Below are 24,311 nucleotides of genomic sequence, written 5' to 3'. Positions count from 1 at the left end.
TTAAGCAAGAAACAATCAAATAAATGTGGTTTGGTCTGCTTACATGGGTCTTATGAAGTGGAAATTATTTGAATGTGATAGAATAATAGGTTTTACCTAGATAAAACCTAACATATTAGAATCAAGGAATCAAAGATTATGCTGAGTTGGAAGGGACCCATCAGGATCATCAAGTCCAGCTCCTAGCCCTGTTCAGGACACCCCACAAGTCACACCATGCACCTGAGAGCATTGTCCAAATCAAACGCTGTCAGGCCCAGGGTTGTGACCGCTTCCCTGGGAGCCTGTTCCACTGCCCAGCAACCCTCTGGGGGAAGAACCTTTTCCTGATATCCAACCTAAACCTCCCTGACTCCGTTTCGTGCCATTTCCTTGACTTCTGTCAGAGGTCATGAGAATGAAGAGATCAGTACCTGTCCCTCCACATCCCCTCTTGGGGTGTTGAAGAGCACAATGAGGTGTCCCTTCAATCCCTTCTCCAGGCTTAAAACGAGTCTTAAAATATGTATCAGATTATGAATTAAGAGGGTTTTCATAAACTTATATTTCTTTCTGTGAGGTCTTAAGATAGCTAATTGCTGAAATCCACCAGAGATCAAAGGAGAAAATATGCCCATTTTTTGATAATGAGGTCAATAATTTTTTTGAAGGGGCAATTTTATATTACTTGTGCAGTGGAATCTAAATAAGTCAAAGGAATGTTATTATTGAAGCAAGCATACAGAAAAAAAAACATAAACCATTTAAAATAACATTGAAGTTGGCAAGATTTCATTTAAAACTCTATATTTTTTCTTTCCTTTATAAATTAAAAAAGAACAAACTATAAAAAAAGCCAAAATCAAACTACACCTCTTTTATAAAAATAAACATCTTGTATTGACCCAAGATTAATTATTTCTGAATACCTTGCTTCATAACAGACTTCATATATAATTACATTTCTATGATATAAGGGGAAAAAAAACTATCAAAGTGAAGAAATTGGGTGGGAACTTGGTTACAGCCAGTTCTCCTGCTTACCTTCTCTGCCTGGCCAAGCTCCCAGTCAGCTTCAAATTAAAAGTTTTCTCTCACTACACTCCATCCCACTAGAAAACACTTAGAATATTCCAGCTCTGGTTAAAGAATTAATGCTTCCTGGAAGCAGTCTTCAAGGTTCCCCTTTAAAGTCCTTGGGCCACCACTTCTAACTCTGCCAGAAGTGATGACTACTTAAGTTTTGCTTCAATTCTCTGAGAATAAAGCGATGGCAAGTCTGTTTCTTCTGAGGTAAATAGCAATATCAAAATGTTTTGGCTAGTCATTTTCTTCATGGAGACAGGATCCAGTTCAGGTTCCAGCCCAAAAGAACTACCTCAGAAGTGGCTGCAAGAGGAAGTGGATGGTGTTCTCTCTTTTAATTGGATCACTGAGTGAATGCATAGACTGAGAAGCAGAAAAGATATAAATGATCCTGTTGCTAGTCATCCTTTGCTCCTAAAGACAGTTGTGACATGGACATATTCAATGCTCCTTGAGATCTAATGTAGTGGATGGATGAGAGTTAGGGGCAGTTATTCTCTGGCATATTTACAAAGAATCTCTGTTTGATAAAGCTGTGTTCATTCCTTTTTGTAGATATTTTCATTAATAACTTGGATACCCCAGTTGCAGTAAATAGTGTAAGGTGCTGCTCCAACTGTTTAGTATGTGTTGGATTTGTTCAGGTCCATGTTCTTAACTGACCTGCAGTGCACCTGGCTGTTGCTTGCTTGCTTAGCCATGCTTATTATGCAAATGAGAAGCATGGCCAAGAGAAGTCTGAAAAATCAGAGCACAGCAAAATACAAAATACCATAGAAAAAACAACACAGAAAAAAAGTGGTGCTCCAGAACCTGGCAATTCCAAACCAAGAGGCTGAGTGCAGTTAGAAGCAAAATTACTAGAACCTGGGGGTCCTTGTGGATAGCAGGCTGAACATAAGACAGCAATGTAGCAATGCACCCTCTCCACAAAGAAGGCTAAACATATCCAGGGTTATTACACGAAATATTGCCAGCAGGTTGAGGGAGATGGTCCTTTCCCTCTGTTCTGGACTAGTGATGCCACACCTATTGTGTTCAGTTCTGGGAAAGAGGCATAGACATCCTGAAGAGAGTCCAACAAAGACCCACAAAAATGATCAAGGGAAGAGAGGAAGGAAGTAAGGAAGGAGGAAAGACCTTGACTGCTACCTAAATTCACTCTCCTTTTTTGATCATAATATTCCTTTTGCACCAATAATTTCCCTTCTGAGCAGGTCCAGATATATCCTGGACTAGACTAATTTGCTCCTTGCACACAATCTTAGATCTCAGAAACCAGACATCTCTCTCTTCAATTCACAGCAAGACTTTAATTTTCTGCACGTGCCTAATAAATCCACATAGGATTGGATTTCTCACAGACAAGTTCAGGCAACACAGCTCAGCTTCTGTATAATTTCTGTACCTTACGTCATAAGGGGGAATTGCTGGTTTCCACTGTATGCTGAATTAATTTAATAATAAATTATACTGGCCAAACTGAAAAACATTTCTGAGATTAGGGGGCTAAACTCAGGGTATCCCCAGCCAAGGGTATTGAATTAAACTCTTATGCACTCCTCCATGCCCTTAGACATGTACTCCAATAGTGGGCTGAAGAGCTATATTCTGAGTAAATCATTGAAGCCAAGTCTCTGAATTTTGACTAGTCTTTAAGCAAGAAACTGATGAGCAAATTGTGAGCACCACCAGCATTTTTCAAAATCATGCCTATGCTCTGTATTTCCCACTGTCTTCTGACTTGGTTGTTCTATCTCTCATGGGAGGTAAAATAACTATATATACAAAAAAGCAGGTTTTAGCCTGAGATATTAAAAATTATTAAAAATTTTGTTAAAACCACCCTTAGTACAGGAATATTTATTATTACAAAGTTACTTTTAATTATATGACCAACCAATCCTTTGCAAGCGTGTGTTAATTGTAATGAATTTTAATTTCTTTTTTTTTTCAATGTACATGCACTGCTAGAACAGGCCATAGAAATATTAAGATCAGTTTCCTTACATTTTGCTTAAATACAAAGTCCATTAGAGCACCAACAAAAAGACTCAAATGTTTAAATTTCCTCTAGACTGAATTCCTGCCACCATGCAGGATTCATGAAAAAATTGCATGGATGCAGAACCTAGCTGTGCTTCATTCATGACCCCACCTCATCCACACTCCCACTGTGAACCAGATTCCTTCAAGTCCCCAAACCTACTTGTGCAGGCCAGAAATCTTCAGATTTTCTGTTATCTGTGTTGAATATTTTCAAGCTCTGTATTAGTGAATACAGAAATTAAGACTACAATTTACTGTAGGTTTGATTATAGAGTTGCTTTCCTGATTGATGGAGAATGAATCCTTTCAGGTAAGGTACAAAACTCAATAAAATTAGGGGAAAAAATCCATCATAAGGAAGGCATACCAAAATCTTCATATTGAAAAATATACTTGGTCATAAAATAATAAATTTTTAATTTCCAAACACTAAAGATGAACATTTTTACTTTTGAAGATGTCAGGAAACATAAAGGAAAAAAAAATCTTTTAATTTTAATATTTGTTTTCAAAAATTTGACCATTTTTATTTCAATTTTTCTTGTTTAAGTCATAAATGACATGAAATATATTTAGTTGATTCCCCTCCTTTTTTCTTTATATGGTCTTCCATAGAAACTTTTCAACATTTTTCTCTTTTGCTAAAATCTAAATGGTAAAATAAGCACCAAAAAATTTCCAGAAATCTCAGATTCTAATGGAGCTACAGATAATGAGGAAAATGCATTTTTGTGACAGTGATAATTTTTTTTTAATTAGAAATATAAAAATATATTGGAAATATAAAAATGTATTGGAAATATGAAAGGAAATTTAGAACAATTTTCTAAAAGAACATCCTTTCTTCACAGCTTGTTCAGTAAGTTGTTAATTATTCTTTGCAGCCTGAAAGCCACATATTTTCCAAGTGTTTAAGTGTGAAAAGGTACAGATAAATCAGCAGGTGCCTCTTTGCTTTTCCAATAATATAAATAGCTTTAGAAATCCACCTATGTATCCCAGGGACCTTCTCAATTTTTTGAACATTCAGACCGTATCAGTTTTGACGTATGTTTGAAGAATGGGCAAAGGTTAGGGCTTGTTCCTATTTCATCTGCGTTAGTTTGGCCATGATGATTCAGAAGGAACTCATTCGTTCCCATGGCAATACAGTGAGTTCTGTAAAACTCTGCTTCTGTCATTGCAAATAAAGCTTTTTTTTTGGTGAAAACATACCAGTTGAAAGAAAATATCAGGTAACAGACAAACCTAAGGTCCTTGAAGATAAATAATTAATTTCAAAGGGATTTGCAAGTAATTCATAAGCTGAAAATAGGTCAGTAGAAATCTGAGAGGACTCCAGTATGAAAAAGTGCAGAGGAACTCCAGATAGGAATTCTTAATAAAATAAGAATTTAAAAAGTTCTCTTCTGGGAGAGATTCTGTCATGTGGCTGCCCTTGGGTATCATGAAGGGTTCTTAAAGCCAAACCCAAATAGCTACCAAAGAAACTGCACCTCATGTCTTTGCACCTCCATCTCCTCAAGGTGCAAGACCATTTCCCAAAGTTTATCTTGGTAGGGCTTTAGAGAAAGGAGGAGACACCCCTAAAAAGATGGCCTTAGGGAGCATTAATCTTCTCAAAGAAGGCAAGAATAAGCTTTTTGGTGGAAATATTAGGTAGGAGGGCATTTCTCTCCCTGTAGTTTTTCCTGACACCATCACAGGGCGTTTCCCAGGTCATTACACCAAGAATTAACACACTGCAGTTCCAATTCTTTTTTAAAAAAAAGATTTTTTTAGGAAATCATGAGCCATTCCTTAAAGTATTCTGTTTTGGCTAAGTTGCTATGACCCTTCAAGATGTTAGAACAGTGATGAATCTGGTTCTCTGTTATCTCCTTATTCATGACCCCCCAGGAAGAAAAAACAACAAACAAATCAAAACAAAACAAGCAAACCAAAGAAACCCCCACAAAGCTAAATTTTAAATTGTCACAAATCATACCAAAACAAAAGAGTCAAGACTTAATTGTGAATATCAGCAAGTCTACTGGTTAACACTGATATATCACATTTCATGGGAGTAAAATGAATTTTCACTCTATAAAGTATGGAATTATTAGCACTGTCTTTCCTATTCTATAGCAAATAAAAATAATTGCATTAATTAAAATAAAACTTTTCCAAATAATTTTTCTTCCAATACAACAATAGCATGTTAGTAGAAAAGAAAAACATACAGGGTTGTGTTTAGGGGGGCTGTCTTTTGCCCCCTCACCCCCAAGCAAAAACTGGATTAAGTTTATTTCACTGAAAGTGATTTCAGATGGATATTACTCCATTACCTGCTTTGTATCTTAGAATAAGTAGCTTACTACACAAACAGAATATGCCTTCAACCTCTTCTTAGTAACTAATAGCATAATCAAAACTGTTACCATCTCTCATTAATTCTATCTGAATATTTATGTTTTAGTCACTAGTTCTTGATTTCTGTTTACTGTTTCAAGTATATGTAGAACCATAAAATCATAGAGTCATTGAACCATAGAATGGTTTGGGTTGGAAGGAACTTTAAAGGTCATCTTGTTTGAGTTCCCCTGCCATGTAAAGGGACACCTTTCACTAGACCAGGCTGTTCCAAGCCCTATCCAACCTGACCTTGAAGACTGACAGCAATGGGGCATCCACAGCTTCTCTTGGCAACCTTGGAGTCACCATTAGATAATCAGGATTTTAGTTTGCTAAAATGTAGCAAACGTAGACTAGCACATGACAGGAAGCCAGCCTTTTAGATAACAATCTAGATAGCTCCTGCTCTCAGAGTCACACCCTGCTTTAAATTTTAGTGGTCAAAATGAGGAAAATAGTGTGCAAATTCGCTCATTTTATTTTTGGTTTGGGATGTGAAATATAGGCAAGTTCTCTGCTGTTCAAATTGGGAGTTAATCTAGGTGACATCTTGAATCTTCAGTTATACTCTTGTTCATTCAGGATATGCGCATATGTGACTGGGACAAAATGATCATCAATAAAATGTATAAATTCCTTCTACACCTATATAGTCTGTGGATTGATATGGTGGACAGTTTATTTATTGCAATCTTTAAAAATAATCCAGGGAAAATCTACTTTCTAGATTATTCTCCACATTTGTCCTCATGCTTTTGAAGCTCTGCATTAAGGATTTGGGGGTTTTTTACCTCTGCAAAGATGTTTTATCACTGTAGACAGACAAAAAGGATAACAAACATCTCTGAGCATGCTGCATCTCAATTTCTGGATCATCTTTCCAGATCCAGTTCTCCCCTGCTCTCAGAGGTTGTAGCATCTTTTGGAAAGCAGTGGAGGAATTTTGTTTGTGTAGCTCTTCTGCCTCAGCTCATCTTGTAGTGAGTTAGATTCTGCTGTTGAATAAATTGAATCTCCTGCTTCTACAGACTGTAACTTTTTCTCTGTGCAGAGCCACAGATTTATTTTACTGTCCTTGTTTAGAAGACTGCAGCTTTCGGCAGAGAGAGGTACAGACACCTTGTGGCAGGTGTTTTTGAAGAACCTCAGGGAGCTCAGTCAACTGTACAAAAATCGAGTTCTTTCATTTTTTGAACCACTTCAACAAATTGCAGTGTCTTAATGCAGAACCCTGAGAATGAAGCTGCTGCTGGGGAACCCAACACAGACAATCCTCAGACAGGTCAAGGTAAGCTTTGCTTTACCAAAGTGTGGAGGCAACACAGCTCTGCCAGTACATCCACACAGTAATGATGAACTGAGGGTTATGTCACTCTCAAATGAAAAGGCTCTATGTGAACCCTTCAACTAAAACTACAGCCAGAGGGAATTGAGCTCCTCAGCCGTGACAGAAACAGACAACTTTTATTTTCAGGTAAGGAACAAATGGCAACAAATTCTATATGCCATGCATGCAATTCCAGTTTTCATTTATTATTAAAAAATCTATTTTAACACTGTTTGCATCCTACTGTAGCCCTCATAAAGCAAGACTGGAGAGGTTATTCAGACAGACACTACACAAAGGTGTATAAAGCATACAGCGTCTCCACTGTTCCTTAACTCCACCAGTGAGACCAACAGTCCTCATGACCAGGTGAATATTTGAATTTAACCATGACATCAAAAAGCAGCCCAGATTAACCATAAATGTCACAACAGTTTCTCAGAGGAAGAAGCCATCTCACATGCAGATTTATGAATCTATCAGTGTTTCACACATAATGTCAGAAACAGGAATCTAATTAATGGCCACTCAATTTGAAGAGCTCTTTGGAAAAGGTCCCATGACATTTAAGAGAAATGACACTCTTGAACTGAGATTCTTGAATCTGTCGAACATCATCAACAGATTTTTTATTTTAAAGTTAACAATGACCACACTTCAAACCTTGACTTGACTGTTGGCAGCACAAGAAACAGAGTGCTCAGACACACCACTAACCTGAGTCCCTTGCAGCACCTTGCCATAGCACTGCTGTGTGGCACAGTGATAGTGAGAATGGGGAAACCAAGCTGGAAGGTGAAAAAATCTTAACAGCTGCAGGTGGAATAAGCACATTTTATCACACTGTTCCCAATTTTATCTTTAAAGATATTGCTCTTGTTGTGGTGTCCTCTGCCTTTTTAATAGTTTGTCCAGTATAGACCATACATGTATTTCTATGCTCTGACAAATAGGCTAAGTTAGCATTGCATCATCCAACTGTTAGGAGCCAGTTTTATACAGAAGTAAAATAAGTCTTATCAAATAGCAGTATCTGCTTGGGGGAACATGATTTAGTTTTTCAAAGGGAGCTTGGAAAGCTGTCTGAGAAAAAGGATTTTAAATAGCTGTGCCAGTGTAACTACAATGTAAAACTGTTTCCCATTCAATTTTCATGTTTAGTAGAAAGGTGTCTTATGCTAGTATAGAATATCCATCTTCCTAGACAAAAATATCTGTACAAAAAAAAGTGTTTTCCAAATAAATGTAATGATAACTCATTTGAAGGTGATCTGTTCTGGTTTTCCATCACTGGATTAGCTGAAGTTAAGATTGGATGAGACTTTTAGTTAAGGTTTATATTGTTTATTTAAATAAATGGTATGAAGAGAGGGTCAATACAACATACAAGGATTTGCAAAGTTGGCATTTAGTTTCACTTCAGTTTGAAGCAACACCTTCTCACCTCTGCCACATTTTTAATGAAAAATTAAAACCAGCAGACTACTGTTCCAGACAACTCCACACCTACAGGTTCAGGGTAAGCAGCTGAACTCCAAACACAGAAATTTAGAAATGTCTATGCCCATGATTTCTGACTCAATATGACAGAGAAGCGATAGCCCAAAGACCTGACATTTTTTGTCAAGTGAGCTGCAGAAGACATGAGCCTGACAATTTGAAAGTTGCATCTTTGTCCATCTGGATGATTGGTAAAACTGAGTTATACAGTTTTGCAAAAAACCAAACATTACAAATGGAACCCACAACACCAGTAGAGTTCGGCAAGAACAATGCATAATGACACCCAGAGATTCAACAGTATTAAAATATCACCATGATCACCATGTAGTGTTTCATACACCATGAATTAAAGTCCTTCAGTAAAATCATTGTCAGTGAATTTTCCTTAATATCTTTGTCTCCAAGTCACTGATGTCCTTTTAAAAAAAAAAAAAAAAAAAAAAAAAGAGAGAGAGAGAGAAGCAGTTTGGATCATTCATTGATTTCAAAGCAGATATGAACCAAAAGTGAAAACCTTCCACTTCCAAAGTCAGGTTGCTGGTAGGAAGGTAATGATTCATACTGCTTCTATTATAGCTAGAGAAAAATGAATCTATCTGGATATGAAACAGAAATAAAACATCAAGACATGTGGGTTCTACCAGTGAACTATTAAATTGAAGTTAAAAAGTTGGCAACACAGCACGTAAAAATCTGGAATTGTTAGATTGCTGCCTGATTCTGAAACCAAATCATTTTGGCTTAAAGAGAAAAAGAAAGTGAGAAAGGAAGAAAGGAAAAACAGGAGAGGTTGAAGAGGGAGAGACATTTTAGCTGAACCACCTTCAAATCCATCTGCATTTATCCAGATGAAACCACAAAACCTTTTGAGGTCCTCTAATTGTTACCCTGCTGCTCAAGCTCCCCTGTGTCATCCAGCAGAGATTTTAACCTTAGTAAGTATACGATAATGAGTGCTTATATGGCACAAAGGAACTACAGTGCACACAAAAAATAATGATTCTGTCAGTTACGAAAAAAGTATTTAGTACCATAAAGTGATTTTTCCAGTGTTGCAGTCAACTGCCTTCAATGTGTGTTTCCTCCAAGGCTGAGTGAATCACCTTTTAAATATATATAAAGATCTCCTGTGAAATCACTTTGTCAGTAGCTCAGCTGCACAAGGTAGAGATAACCTATATCAAAAATTCCTGACAGGGACTGTGCTTCCTTACCAGGTCTTTGAAACCTTCCCACTCAGTGACCTCCGGCTCCAATGAGTCACTGTAAAAAAGTCAAGCTGCTCTATGTAGGTAATGAATGCACAGATTCATACTGCTGCTATTACAGCTATGAAAAAAATGAACACTTCTGAAAATGAAAATCTGTGGAGTTTATATTTGGAAAAAGAAATGTAACAAAATCTCACTGATTTCACAGCGTGCATCTATACTGTCAGATGGGTTCAGCACCTCTTTCACTCTGTGACACCAATCTCCAAGTCATCTGCACTGCATGTGTGTTACAAACCAAGTTCTCTTCTTAGCAAAAGGAGACAGGAGAGATTCTTGGTCAGGAAGTTGTATTGCCCAAGGAATATGGATGTGGTGAGCCTTGCCCATTGTATGAGGTTCTACCTTGGGTGGGACAGACCTGTGCTTGCTTGTCTGGAGAAACAAAGCCACAGTGAGTGTATTCATGCTGGAATGCAGCATTAAGAAGAAAAGTTCTTTCATTTTCACTGTAATCAGTCTGTGGCATCATTTCTTTATGACAGATACATGGAATTGCTCTTTCTACCAAGGCCTAGCACAGAGCTTTGCCAGGACACAGTGTGGCCAGCTAGAGGAAAGGGTAAAATGAGGTTTTCTTCTATTCCCTTTTTTTTTTTTTTTTTTTTTTTCATATAAAATCTTTACAGCTTAGATTGTAGACTAAATGTAGTCTTAGGTGCCAAACAGCACCTGGCATCCATTGCAATGCATATGCTCTTATATAAATTCAGCCTACTGTGCAATTCATTATATAGTCTTTCATTTCAAAAATCACTAGAACCAGTGTATTAGAAATGAGCTCTTTCACTCCAGTCTTTCTTATAGGGTTTCATAAGGAGAAAAGGTTGCAGATGCATTTCTTAAAATTCAGCCAGTGGCCAAATTGCAGGGCTGCATAACTGAGAGCTGACTGAGTTCTCTATTTTACTAAATTCATTTGAGCCCATACTCACCTTACCCAATAACACATAACAAAAGGCCTTAAGTCAGGAGTGCAATCTCCCTGAATTTTCCCTTTGGTTCATCTAAAAATACAAACACTCCAGGGAATGATTCACTCCCTATAATTCCCTATAACTGATCAGTGTGAGGATCAGCTGTCTGAATTCAGCAGCTGCACAGACAGGACATGGCCCACAAGGCAGCAGCGTGGCACCCTGGAGGTATTTTCAGTATCTTACAAGTGTTTTAATTGTCTTGTTCTCCTATGAGTAAGGTTGAGGACACACATCCATGTTGCTCCCTCACACTTTTTGAGCAGCTGCCCACATCCAGACCTAGCTGTGCTGAAAGCCATTGCTATTCCCCCCTGCCTACATATGCAAATACACAGCTCACTCAGAATTGTGCAAATTCACCCCAGAAGCATGTGAAACAAAACCTATGTTCCCTGTGTACCACTACTTTTGTCTAGTTAATACTCCATGTGGTCTCTCAAGGAGGGAACAAGAAATCATGAGAGAGATATCTTTTTATAAACACTCCATGGAACTTCAGAAATGGTCCCATCTTCTAATAAACATCATTACTGTTTGTATGCATCTAGATAAGTGTGTGCACACATGTATAAACTTGTATTATCAATCACACCTTGGAAATGCACAAATACAGGGATTTGCAGTTAATTATAGGTCCATGTGGTCTCTGTGGGTTGTTAGCAGGGTAGTTAGAATATAGTTGCAAACTCAGAAGCTCAAATTCAAATCCAGCTTGTGGGCTGTGGATTGCACTCCAGTCTGTTGTCATTTACTGCTCGCAGCCTGAGGGCCATCCTCTATCTCCAGGGCAATTTTGAAGCACAACTCTCCAATTTTGGGATGTGGCTTTCCCACCTTTTATTTTTCCAGGCATGTGTATAGGATTTATTTTCCTTTCACATCTGTTTAATATGAAAACAGCATACAACACACAAGGGCATATAGTTTATATATTACCATATTTTTTGACAGAACTTGTACTCAGTCAGACAAAATGAAGGGAGTGAACAAGCTTATTCTAAAGTCCTAAATATATATAGGTACACATGGCACACATCACTTATCAGGATAACTGGCCAAGTAGGATAAAGTCTGCTTTTGCCATTTGGCAGACTGTTAATTTTTACTTAAAATGGATTAAAATGGTAGGAATAACTTTGGTTTTTACCTAGTAAACTAGGCTGTGTGGTTATCTGTTTTGAGACATAAATATATGTCCCAATATAAAATAGTTGACAATATTTCTGACAAAATTCATTAAAAGCCATGGCAAGTGATACCACAAACAATGAAACTACTTCCTATTTTCCGTATTCCCCATAGCAATTGGTCCTCTGTGTGGTCTGGATGACATGGCCTTCAAAACCTGAAAATGGTAACAAATTAATTTATAACTGAGGTTTTACTGGTATTCCAACCATTAAAATAGGCAAGAACACAAACAGATCAATTTGAGGGAATGTATTCCTTTAAGATGCATAATTTCCTAGGATTTTTAGGGCCAGCCCATAATTCCCTCCTGCTGTTTTGCAAATTGACAGATCAGACCTGACTGCTTTTTAATAAAATGTTTTGGTTGTGTCCTCACTGTTCTGTAACCAGTTTCTAAGGTTCTGGACAACAAAGACAAGGGACAAAATATCTGAAACCATAATTTTCATGCAAACTGCTTCATGTTTGTAATTCCACTGACATTGCTATGCCAGATTATCACATCCGTCAAATAATATTGAATTGCATGAACATAGCAGTTTAATTTTCCAGGAATACAGTCCTGGGGAAGGGAGAGCAACAGGCAAAAGTTTGTTTGTTAGTGTATTTTCTCAAGTGCAAAGTAAGCAGGTCTGAGACCAGTCATTTCCATTCTTCTGGCCTTGTATTTTTGCTTAATTTAACCAATGTGTTTTGCCAAAAAAAGAGGTTTAACTTTGCCTTTAATGCTGTTATTCACGCGAGATCAGTATAAAACATTTCTGTGCTTTCCTTCATTTTGCAATCCTTATGCAATGTGTGTATTTTTCCTGTTAATCCCTTTGGAATGACTTTACATATCCCTTTGGAATTACTTTTTCAAAAGTCCTGCATAATATTTAAATACAGTTCAGACTGAAAACATGGCCTTGAAACATCTTGTCCCAGCAATGCTCTGTTCGTAGATCTATTCTCTGTGTAAAATGTTGTCTTCAACCATTCAATTCATCTTAGAAAGGTGAAAATTTTCTTTCTTGAGTAGGTAGATACTTCAGCTCTTGAACTGACTGCAGCATGCTTTAGCCAAATGACACAGAGCTTGAATTTTAAAAGAAAAAAAAATCTGTCTGTTTTAGCAGTAAAATTAGAGCTCTGTAATCTCTTTTAGATATTTTCGAAGCACAGAAATCAGCATTTTTCTGACCAGCATACAGCCTCATTAATCTTAGATGGCAGCAGATATATGAAACATAGAAAAATGGTCTGGTATCAACCATAACACAAAAAACATCTGTCATTTCAGAGTGAAGAGCATGCCCATTTTACATAATTCAGCTCTAGAGCTCTGTTCAAGAAGTAATGTACCACCTTTACTGACCAATGTGGGTTTTTTTTTTTTCATTTCAATTCTACTTATACAATCTTCAGAAAAATATATCCATTCAAGATTCAAATTTAGAAGATGGATAGCATCTGAAGATCTATTGACAGTTGTCCTACAACCAGAGGGCATCTTGTAGTCTTCTTTAAAGATTTGGGATTTCCATCTGATTGAACCCTGCCTTTTTCTCACCTGCACTGGATTTTCTTTTCTTAATAGTGAAGAAGAAAGTAAATATATATTTTTCAATCTATTGTTTTCCACATTTTTTTGTACCCAGATTCATTCCATGTGATTCCACTTCCAAAACTTCAAAGAAAGATCTGTGTAAAGTGTCTAGCCACCTAAAGCTCCATTCACAGTCAGAGGAAGTAAGAGAGAGCAGGAGAATTTCAAGATCTGACTTTACATGAGTCTACAGATTAGGAAAGCCTTTTACAGTGAGAAGACATCTGTACTCCATTTAGACTTTGATTATTTGTCTAAATTTAGACTAATTCAGTTCTAAAAACTGAACTCCATCCATTTACTTTCAGGTGCTTGGTATGACTTTGTTTCTTTCAATGTTTTGACTTGCAAAGTTCTGTTAGAAGCTAAATCTATATATTTTCCGTATTAATTTAAATTTACAGTGCATTTACCTCACTTTGTGCCAGTGTTGATTTTTTTGGAAAGGGTTCTTCAGAACTGACAATTTTTACCATTATCTCCTTTGTTTAAGCTCCTGTTGTCACTTAAAAACTCTTACATACTGAGATAATTCACCAGAGTAATTTCTGGAGTCTTCCATCTCCTGTGAGCCATCACTGTACTCTTAATTGTGAACTATTCAGCATGTCTTCATGCCTGAGGTATCCATTCTTGCAGTGCTTCAGATCTTCCATCAACTCAAACATGTGCAAACACCATGGCTCAGGGGCTTTAGCAGACAATTTCTTTGGCCTGGAAAAGATTCTTTTGTCAATGGTGAGCTCTGAATCTTTTAGTAGCCTCTTTCTGAGTGCTTTGCCCTAGATGGTCTCATAATTTAGTCAGATGTTAAGTACCAAGTTAAATCCAAAACTGAAAGATATCTTCATATAGCTTGAAGTTGTACAAATTCCTCCACAATTCTTGCAAACCTCCTTTTTCTGTCTAACAATTGTTCTGATGATTCATTTTTATGTGAAGTGTGAAGTACTCCTTGAATTTTTTACTTCACTTTCAGAGTTGGCCTCTCTGCTTGAGTTACTGAAAACCATTTAAAAATCAAGTAGTTCAAAACCACCTACTGTCAGAAACCAGGCTGCCTTCTGTCTTCCCTTCTAGTTGCTGTCCATTCCTTGTAGTTCCTTTTAAACTTCCTCCAGTTGTTCTCCAGGTTTTCCAAAGGGTTTAACTCTGCTGGGGTCTTGAACAGCTCCTTTCTTCTATTCAGATGTAGCTCAGTTGATTTTATTCCTGTTCCACTGTTTGGCTCAGCAGCCACAGAGAACAGGGAGATGGCAGAGACCAGCTCCGCTTCACAAAGGCATTCTTAAGAGGCAGAAAAAAATAAGTTATCCTTCCTTCACAACTAGTCATTTTCTTCCTATTGTCACAGAGAAACACAGCTTAAAGGGGGAGTTTCTCAAGAAGTAAAGGGGTAGCAAGAGACAGGACATAGAGAAGATGGGATGAGAAGCTCTGTGGAGAACCCAAAATTGATGTGGTCTACTGAGGAATGTCAGACTTATTACAAAGAGAATCAGAATAAGCCTAAATAACAAGCACTGCCTTTGCCTTTGTATTCTTCCTCTCATGTCTTCCTAGCTGCTTGGGCAATTAATATCCTTTGAGGCAGAAAAAAGCAATGGTATCTCGAGGGAAATGGCAACCTGAGCTGGAACTGTTGCTCTATTCAGGTTTGTTCTGCCACCTTAGAAGACCAGCATTAGAGGAAATGGACACATCTCAAAGAGAGGAAATGGTATCATTTTTAGCAAAAGTATAAAAATAACTTGGTGATGCTATTCTCAGCTTCACCTTTTTATTCTTCTGAGAGTTTAGAAATAACTTTATTATCTATATAAAAGCAACTCCACTCAGCTGAAAAGTTTTCTCTTCTTAACATTTGATTTTGTAGAATATTGGCATAAAATCAGAATATTCTGAAGTTTTTCAATAAGGGAAAAAAAAACCCCAAGAAGCAAAGAGAGTTGGAATACAGCCAACAATCCAGCTAACTAGGTCACTTAGTAGGGATGGGAGCTTTCCTTGCATCTCTTTGTATGTTTCTCTCTGTATAAATAACTAAACATTCACTGCATTACAAAAGAGTGGATTTGCTATCTATGGCCTGATACAAAGTGCCATGGCTAGGCTACAAGACACTAATGGAAAAGCCTCTTTTCTTAATTATATAGATCAGAGATTTTATCTGTCCATAGGACCCAACTAAATCTTGTAGTTACTGGCATATTGTTGCCCTGTAATGAAGGCCACACTTTTTGTCTCTGCAAAAATCCTTCCCTGATTCCAAAAAAATTATATACATCAACTAGAAGACACTAGAATATTTTGAAGACATTTTTTTCTCTAGAGGTTTTAATGGCAAGGCTATTAATTTAAAAAATTGCAACCAGATTTGGAAAAAGCTGGGATTTATGAGCAGGTAACTGATGAAAATGGACAAGTGTTTCATGAGAGAAACATTTTTGCAATGCATATATTTTCTTCAAATGTAAATATAATAAAAGCTAATCAGCTTCAACAAAATTATAAAACTAAAAATATTTTAATAAAATAGATTTTTTAAATTGAAATTTGTAAAAAAAAGTATTTGAAATATTTCACTGAGAAATATTTCTTGAAGTTTATTAATAAACTTTCCATCTCTTATTCTATTTACAACGTATACAGGACTTTTATTTGAAAGTTTGCTCGTTTTTCTCTTTGATGGCAATAGAGTTACTTCACCACTACAGTATTCCAGTTGTCTGCTGACATGGTAGGACAGAAATAACATAGGTAGGCATTGGCAAAAATGGAGTTATGCAGGGATAATCAAGCTTCCATAAATGGAGAAAACTTGTTTGCATACAAAACATTTTTTAAAGGGCTATGTGAAAGGAGATTCGATTTGCTTGCAAGGAAATGGCACATAAAATCACTACAGAGGGTTCAGTGCTCGCTCCTCATCGCAGTGCATGAGTTCCATGCAAACGCCTGACCCATGTGCTTTGGATTCTAGTGCATCACAGTAGCCTGTGGTTGTTTTGATGGGAAAGAAGGAGTGATGAAACAAACTGGGCATTTCAGTCTCTGCTACCTCAGCTTAAAACACAAGATGCTGTGAGTGCTGCTCTGTTGTACGCTGATCAGTGTGATTGCACCTTTGAAGCTGGCTGTACATCACGCGGCAAATATATCTTTGATTAATCCCCTCCTGGTTAGTTTAAGTGATAGAAAGCCCCCTGAGGACTTAAACTTGCTCTCTTTCTTTTCAGAGATCAGAGACAAATAGTTTCTTCCTGTGTTATTCTTGTCTTGTGTAAAGAGGATTTGTACAAGGAAATCCCTGGTGTAAACAGTATTGAAAAATTGTTCTAAAGGATTAAAGCTACTCTAACGATCTGTCCCAGGGAGTGTGTCTTCCTGCAGCTGCTCTCATGTAGAGAGGTTTGGGCTTCAAGTAATGAGGCAGTGCACTATACATAATGTTTTAACAAGATGTGAAAGACAGAAGCCTCACCCTATTCTATTTATTAGAACAAAAAATAATGACAATTCTTGCTGCTTAAAGTGAGGTAATTTTGCTCAATAAATTATACACTCAAGGGCACACTAATGTAGCATCAATTTTTCCCTTGAGAGAAAAAGTCTTGGGAAAAAAAGCAGGTGAGTACTAAGGAAATAGGATTAGGATGAAATCCTACAGCTCCTCTGAATTCTCAGACTTCCTCTGTATTGTTACTTTAAGATGAAAAGAACACTTTTTTCCCCAAAATCAGAGTGTTGTGTGATTTCATTTCTAATTCAATGAGGAGAAACGCTTGTATGACTGTCAAAAAAATCTTTGCAGCTCACTAACCTTTCAACAATATTATCTATTAATTTCTCTTCTCTTTAGACACTGCCAAAAAGACCAAATTTTGTACCTGAAGTAGAACTTTACTCAGGAGTTAACTTGTCTTTCTCATACTAAATGGGAATTTCTTAGTTTTTTCTGTTAGACCAAAGTTTTTCTGTTTACCCTTAGAAAAGGTAGAATAATTCCAGTTCATGGGTAGAATTGTATAAACATCCTGCCAATTACTTATTTTTGGAAATACAGAAGCCGATGGAGCCACAGAGCTATAAGGTCATATTTGCTTAGAGCAAAATCTGTGTCAAAGATTTCATTCAGCCTATAGTTATTTTCTTACAGCAGGGAGACTACAGAGGAAAGGGAGATATAGACTGAATGCCAAAACAACACTATAAAAATTTCTTTTTGTTCCACAAAACAACTCAGAGAGGAGACATAAAAGGAGAAGAAAAACAATTGATGCTTCTCTGTATAAACTGTGACTCTGGAAAAACTACTGTTTGCACATGCGTATATGTACACTGAGATCAAATTAATATGGCCTGACAAACTCAATTCTTTTTTTTTTTTTTTTAAATCTTTCTAAACCTTGACTGAGCAATTTCAATGATTGGATCTTTATTGATCCGTATTTGTTTATGTGTGAATGGGAAATTCTTCTCATTTTTCACAAAAAAAAAAAAATCTGTATGTGAAATATTTAAGATGATATGAACCAAAAGTGATACAATTTTTAAATTTACTACCATCTGTCACGTAAGTCAGTGGAAGAATAGATATCATCAGTTATCTTCTTAATGGACTACCTCTTTAGTCTGTTTTAGTCTCAAAGTTACACAAAGAAATCCAGATACTTGGGTGCACATCTGCCCCAGCTCCAAGGAGCATGGCCTGGGTCACAGATCACTTGTCCCTCTCCTGGCAGCATTCATTTCCCATCTCTCTGTACTGGATCTCTTACCCTCACAGCTTCTAGCTTCCCTCTCCCCTTGCATGGTGTCACCTCTCTGCTGCTCTCTGCCTCAGACCATGCTTAGGAGACATGAGCTCTCACATGGATATCCTATTTGAATGCAATGTAGCAAACTGATAAATTCTTAAAGACAGCACTGAAAGAATTAATTCCACCTTTTTACTCTTCCCATTTATCTTACTCCTGCCTAATGCCTTGCCAGACTTACAGCCTGGATCTGCCTCAAAGCAGTCCCGATTGCAGCCTGCCCATGCATCTTTGGAGTCTCCAGCACTTGCACTCCTTATCCAGGATTTGCATCCTTGTCTCACCAGTGTCCTTCCCATTGAGCAGCTGTTGTTTCACAACTCCTCTCCCAGCCCATTCACACCTCCTGTTCTCCCTGCTGACCACATTGTCTCCATTTCCATACTTTACCCTCCTTTCACTTCTAGCTGGGACCAAGAGTAAGTGACTTGCTGCTGGGCACCAGGGGCTGCCAGGTTCCTGCCCAGACGTGAGCACCAAATTAGTCCAGCATAGTGAATCAGAGGTGCCTGCAGGATATTAATACAGATGAATGCAAAAAAGAAGTTCTTTAGTAGAGGCAGAGGTGAAACGAAGCAGACTAGACAGGATCTTTAGCTAATAAAAATCAGCATAATTCCATTATTTTTTATTTGCAAACTCCCCATCCCTGTGTATGAAATGAGAACATTGCTAACACAGCCCCCATTTCATCAGGGCACTTAAGCATATATTAATCATCTATATTTGTTCAGCAAAGTATTAAGCAGATGTTTTACTTTAATTCTCACAGAGGTCAGCATATAAGAGCATATTTAAATGCTTACGATAATAGAATTAGGATGGAGCATCTGGGCCTAAGAATAAAACCACTCCGCTGCACAAAAAAGGAAAAGAAATCTGAAGAGATAAAAATATCAGATTCATTCTTCTTTTACACAACACCAGCTCATCAGATACATATCTAACTTCAGTGTGCTTTTGTAAATTTGTTACCTTTCATAAATTTATTTTCTTAGATGCGTTTCTTGGTCAGGTAAAATTGTCCAAATAAATATTTCAATTACTTTTCCGATCTGTACTTCCCCCCTCCCTTTTTTTTTTTTTTTTGCCATGCTTAATATATGATCATGAGAAAATGAAAAAGAGAGAAGGACTAAGAACTAAGGAAAGCAATCACAGATTTTCTAGTAACTGCTGAAATAACTCCCTGAAGATGACGTGATATGCTTCCTTTCCATTTTTAGTTGGCAATCCTCAAAAGCACATCAGATGAGTGACCTCTTTTGTCCTATCCTTGTCCTTAAACATTAATTAGTTTACGCTTTGTGACTGACTCCTGCTGACTAGTATCTCTGAAGTTAATCATGTCACTAGGGACATTTGTGTAAGCTTAGGTTCTGTGTAATAGCACTAATTATATAAGGAGATGTAAGGTTATTTGGCTACAGAAGTGTGTTTTTTCAGAAGGTTACAGAAAAACAAGAAACATTTGCGGATATCACTAGTAAGAGAAACCAGTCAAATATGAACTGGCTTCGTGTTGCTCACCAGTTCATTAACACCTTGATTTGTCTTTCTTCACTCTCATTTCCCTCTCCCACGGCAATGTCCTGTGGCAATGGAATTAGTCATTGTTGGGGGAAAAGAAGTAAGGCTTTAGTGCAAATTTCTTCAAAAAAGCTTAGTGCAAGGGAAAAGGTGAGATGGAGGACAGGTTGCTTGAGTTAATTTTTATAAGAATAGAGGTATGTATCTTTTTTCTTGTATTTATCCTTTGATAAAAAATGGATGTTTCACATCACTATGAGGCTGCTCAGTATCCTGCTCTTTGAAGTGAAATTATACTCTGAAAAGCTTCTGAAAATGTAGTTTTGTATGTGGATTTTGTTTTGGAATGGAGAATTCTGGCTTTTAAAATGTTTCCATTACCCTGAAAGGCAGAGTGAGGTCATCTTTTGTCAAAAAGCTTCAGTTTTGACCAGTAAAGGCATTGGAAATTCTTACAAAATTAACACTGGTTGTTCTAGCAGTAAATCATGGTGTTTGTCCTTGTACTCTGGCTCTGAAGGGATCTTGATTTAGGACAGTAGTACAAATTCAGATGAACTGAGAAGCAGTTTGAAAGTTTATCTGTGATAGTGACCACATTCTTTTCACTTTGTACATTCAGAAAGAAGCTGGAAAACAAAACCACTAGAAAGCAAAAAGTACTAACCATTGGTATGAAAGGAGAAATGGAATAAAATTTAACAGTGCTCAGTGGATTTAAACTAGAAATTCTGATGTTTTTATTTAAGTAAAGGGGGTAAAATTAACTAATGTACAAAATTATGTCTAAAATTAATGGATGATTCTATAATCAGATATAATCAGATAGGACAGGACAGGACAGGACAGGACAGGACAGGACAGAATGTCTGCATTTTATGTTATATAATATGCCACTGGAAGCATGAAAGTGCCAGAAAATATGTCCTGACTATAAAAAGATTGCCAAGGAGGATAAAGATACCTATTGAAATCAGAATAATTCTGACCCTCATAGAAAACCTCCTGCAGTAAATGTGGATAACAGAACAGCTGTTTCAATAACTAACACTCCCCACAAATGACAGCTTGAAGACTTATGCCAATGTCAATCATTCTTCCTGATGCTAGATCTTAAGTGCAAATGAGATAACCTCACTTATCCTGCCCTATCAAGAACAGGAACCAAAATGTCTTCATTTGCAAAGCGCTGGTGGCGCGATCCAAGCCCAGCAGAGACCCTTTTGCAGAATGGCAGCCAGTGACAGGCTGCGAGACTGAAATGTTCTTCAAAGTTTCAATCACCCAAGGTGAGAAGAGACAGCATTTCATCCATATGTTCCCATTGCACACATTTTAAAGGGGCACTTAAGCAATTTAAATCAGGGACAGTACTGATCACATAATTATACCTAAATATCTTCTGAATATATGCAATGAAAATGTAATTTCTGCCTAGGACACTGGTTGGCCTGTTACTTCCTCCAGCTATTTGTCTGACTGAATTTCTGGGAAACTATTGTGTTTCAATATGCTGTTATTTATTTTAAGTAAAATACATTAAAAACTTCATTCCAATGTGGTCCAAAACTATCAACACAACTAGGAGTTGAACCAGGCCCAGCTCTGTCAGCCTTTCCTCATAAGAGAGATGCTCCAGTCCCATAATCATCTTTGTAGCCCTCTACTGGACCTGCTCCAGGAGCTCCACATCTCTCCTGTACTGAGGAGTCCAGAATTGGACACAGCACTCCAGAGTGGCCCTACCAGGGAAAAGGAAAGGGGTAGGATCACCTCCCTTGACCACTTCCCCATGCACCCCAGGATCCCATTGACCTCCAGGGCACTGCTGGTTCATGGACAGTTCATTGTCCACCAGGACCTCCAGGTCCTTCTCCACAGAGCTGCTTTCCTGTAGGTCAGCCCCCAGCCTGTACTGGGGCTTATTCTTCCCCAAGACCCTGCATTTGCTTTTGTTGAGATTCAGACTGTTCTGTTCTTCTCTGCCCATCTCTTGACCTGTTGAGGTCTTTCAAAAGGGCTGCCCAGCACTCCAGGGGACCACTTCCAGCTTTGTGTCATTAGTGAACCTGCTGAGGAGGCACCTGGCCCTGCATCCAACACATGGATGAAAAAGTTACACAACACTGGACCAAATATTAAATCTTCAGGGACACCTCTAGTGACAGGGCTCCAACTAGACCCTGTGCCTTGACTTCTCAATGCACCCCACTGTCCACTCACCCAGTCTACACTTCCTGAGCTTTTCTATAAGGATGTTGTGAGAGATAGTGTCAAAAGCATTGCAAAAATCAAGGTCGACAATATCCACTGCTTTCATCTCTTCCATCCAGGTAATAGTTTCATCAGAGAAAGCACTGAGGTTTTTTTGTCACTCAGTTCTTCACTTGATCCTACAAATCCTAAAATCAGTAACCTTTCACCAAACTGTCTGTGAGAAGGAAAAGGTTATATCTGACATGGAGGAAATGGTGTTTTGAGGTGGGTGTTATCTTACTCAGCTTTAGCTATGTAAAGGCTAAGCTTCTCCATTATCTGTGGTGAGAACTGGCAACGGACAGCTATCCTGAAACAAATATTCCTGAAGGTTTCTGTCTCTCTTTATTGACTATTGGGAAAGCCTCTGAAGAGCCTTGGCCCAGACATCAGTGGTTTTATGTCTAAAGCTTGGATAAATTAATTCTCTCCATGGCCATCATAATAACTGTCACAATAATCTTTAGTTATTACAATAAGTCCTTCAGCACAGGAAATATCTTTGTGGATCAGTTTCCCTGCATTTGATTAATCGCCCTTTCCTCAGTGCTGTGCCCTGTCTAGAGTTCTGAATAATCTCCAGCAACGTAAATCACTGTAAAACTTCTAATGCACCTCAGTGTTAGAAACCCTGATATTTCAAATTCCCTATGTTTTATATGAGATACCATATTCATCCCATCAAAAAGAAAGCTGCGTCTGGAAGGGCACTGTACTGATTCAAAGAGAAGTGTTCAGGGAAAAAAAAAAAAAAAAGAGTGACACTAGGTATTTAATAGGGTTAAGCAGAAAATTATATTTAAAATATTCATGATACTAATAACAGTTAATAACAGGAATTTTCAATTTCCGACCAAGCCCAATCTACAAATATCTTTTATAGAACATCATTCCTGGTAGCGTATTGACAAAGTGATTCTCACCTTAAGATAGGAGAATAACACACCCCAGGGGCATTAGGGTTGTTTTGTCTGTGTATCTTCTGGGTTTTAAATTGGAACAAAAAACTGCATTTACTCTTCTTATTGGAAAAAGGAAGGTAGGAGAGGTCTGCCTTTTCTTGAATAAAACCTTGCTCCTGATAAAAACAGGGGTGTGTTATAGACCAACAAACTTGAAAAATAGCAATGCTGGCTCTTCAAAATATTTGTGAGCTGGGAGGTTGCAAACAGAGTTAGACATAAGCTAAAAGAATTTGCAAAATGGTGGCCACTTGATCTGTCCCTCACAAAAAGCATCAATCTCTGAGGGATTATACTTATTAAAAATCTGATGATATTCATGCTTTTAAAATATGATATAGCTTAATCTAAACTACATACACTCTAAAGGAACTGTCCTATTTCTTACTGACTCCAGCAGAGTCAATCCATGTGCTATGATGGCAAAAATGTCTTTAAAAAGACAAACATCTTGAGGCAAAGGGTACTACTAAGTCTTCATCCCCATTTACAGGATTTATTAAAATAATATAAAAAGGCAATAATAGAAACCATCATTTTATCAAGGTGACCTTCAGAAAGGACATTTCAAAAGAAGAATCTGCAATTCATTACACATAATACACAATGCATACAGTCTGCGGCCACCTAACTCTGAACAGACTGCACTTAAAGCGTTCAGCATGTTAGTGGAAAGATTAGGTTTGTTAATTGAATAATTGAAGCTTTATATAGTGGTATTTATTCTAGATGAATTTATCATTTACTATTACAGAATGTTGTAACAGATTAATATCCACTTATCAGTCTCTGAACAACCCTATATCCATTACAAGGAAACTCACTGAAAGATGGAATAATCACACTAATATAATAAATGTACTGTTCACAGGGCAGTGTTTTTATTTAAAAGCGCATGTGAAGCATCAGCAAGGAGAGAAAGTCCTTGGAAGGGGTATCTGTCCAGCATTAGCCTAAAGGACATATCTGGAGATGTTCTAGGCTTCCACTGAAATCCAATTTTAGCATAAACTTAAGCAGTAGGGAAAAAACAGGTAATAAAGTTTGGTCCTTTGGATTGCTGAGCATCAGGAGTGAAGCCTTTCAGTTTCACAGTCCATCAGAATCATGAGTGTGAATAGTCAATTAAGTTAATAAAGATACAGGACATCAGTACATTCCCATCAAGGTGATGTAAAAACTACTATCTAATGAATGCCCGATAGGTATATCTGAACTTAATTAACCCTTATCCTGTTTAAAATGAGAGTTTTAAGCACCTTACAGCTAGATTGCCTGTATTTGTAGCAAATTGTCAGTCATCAACACTTACCCTCCTTCTAACAAAGCTTAAAATGCAAACAATACAAGAAGAGTAGTGAAGCAGAATACCAGG

At 37.5% G+C, this 24,311-nt stretch overlaps 1 long non-coding RNA gene across 1 annotated transcript; it reads left to right on the top strand.

The window, feature by feature from the left end:
- Positions 1-10,093: 10,093 nt before the first annotated feature.
- LOC128819828 (uncharacterized) lies at positions 10,094-22,193 on the top strand. Its single transcript, XR_008440763.1, has 3 exons — positions 10,094-10,171; positions 20,875-21,007; positions 22,052-22,193. It is a non-coding gene; the product is annotated as an uncharacterized LOC128819828 (long non-coding RNA).
- Positions 22,194-24,311: the final 2,118 nt, after the last annotated feature.

This window comes from Vidua macroura, chromosome 1 (genome assembly GCF_024509145.1).
Source record: "Vidua macroura isolate BioBank_ID:100142 chromosome 1, ASM2450914v1, whole genome shotgun sequence".
Classification (NCBI taxonomy): domain Eukaryota; kingdom Metazoa; phylum Chordata; class Aves; order Passeriformes; family Viduidae; genus Vidua; species Vidua macroura.
Note: the sequence above shows the minus strand (reverse complement) of the source record. Positions and strands in the feature narration are given on the sequence as shown.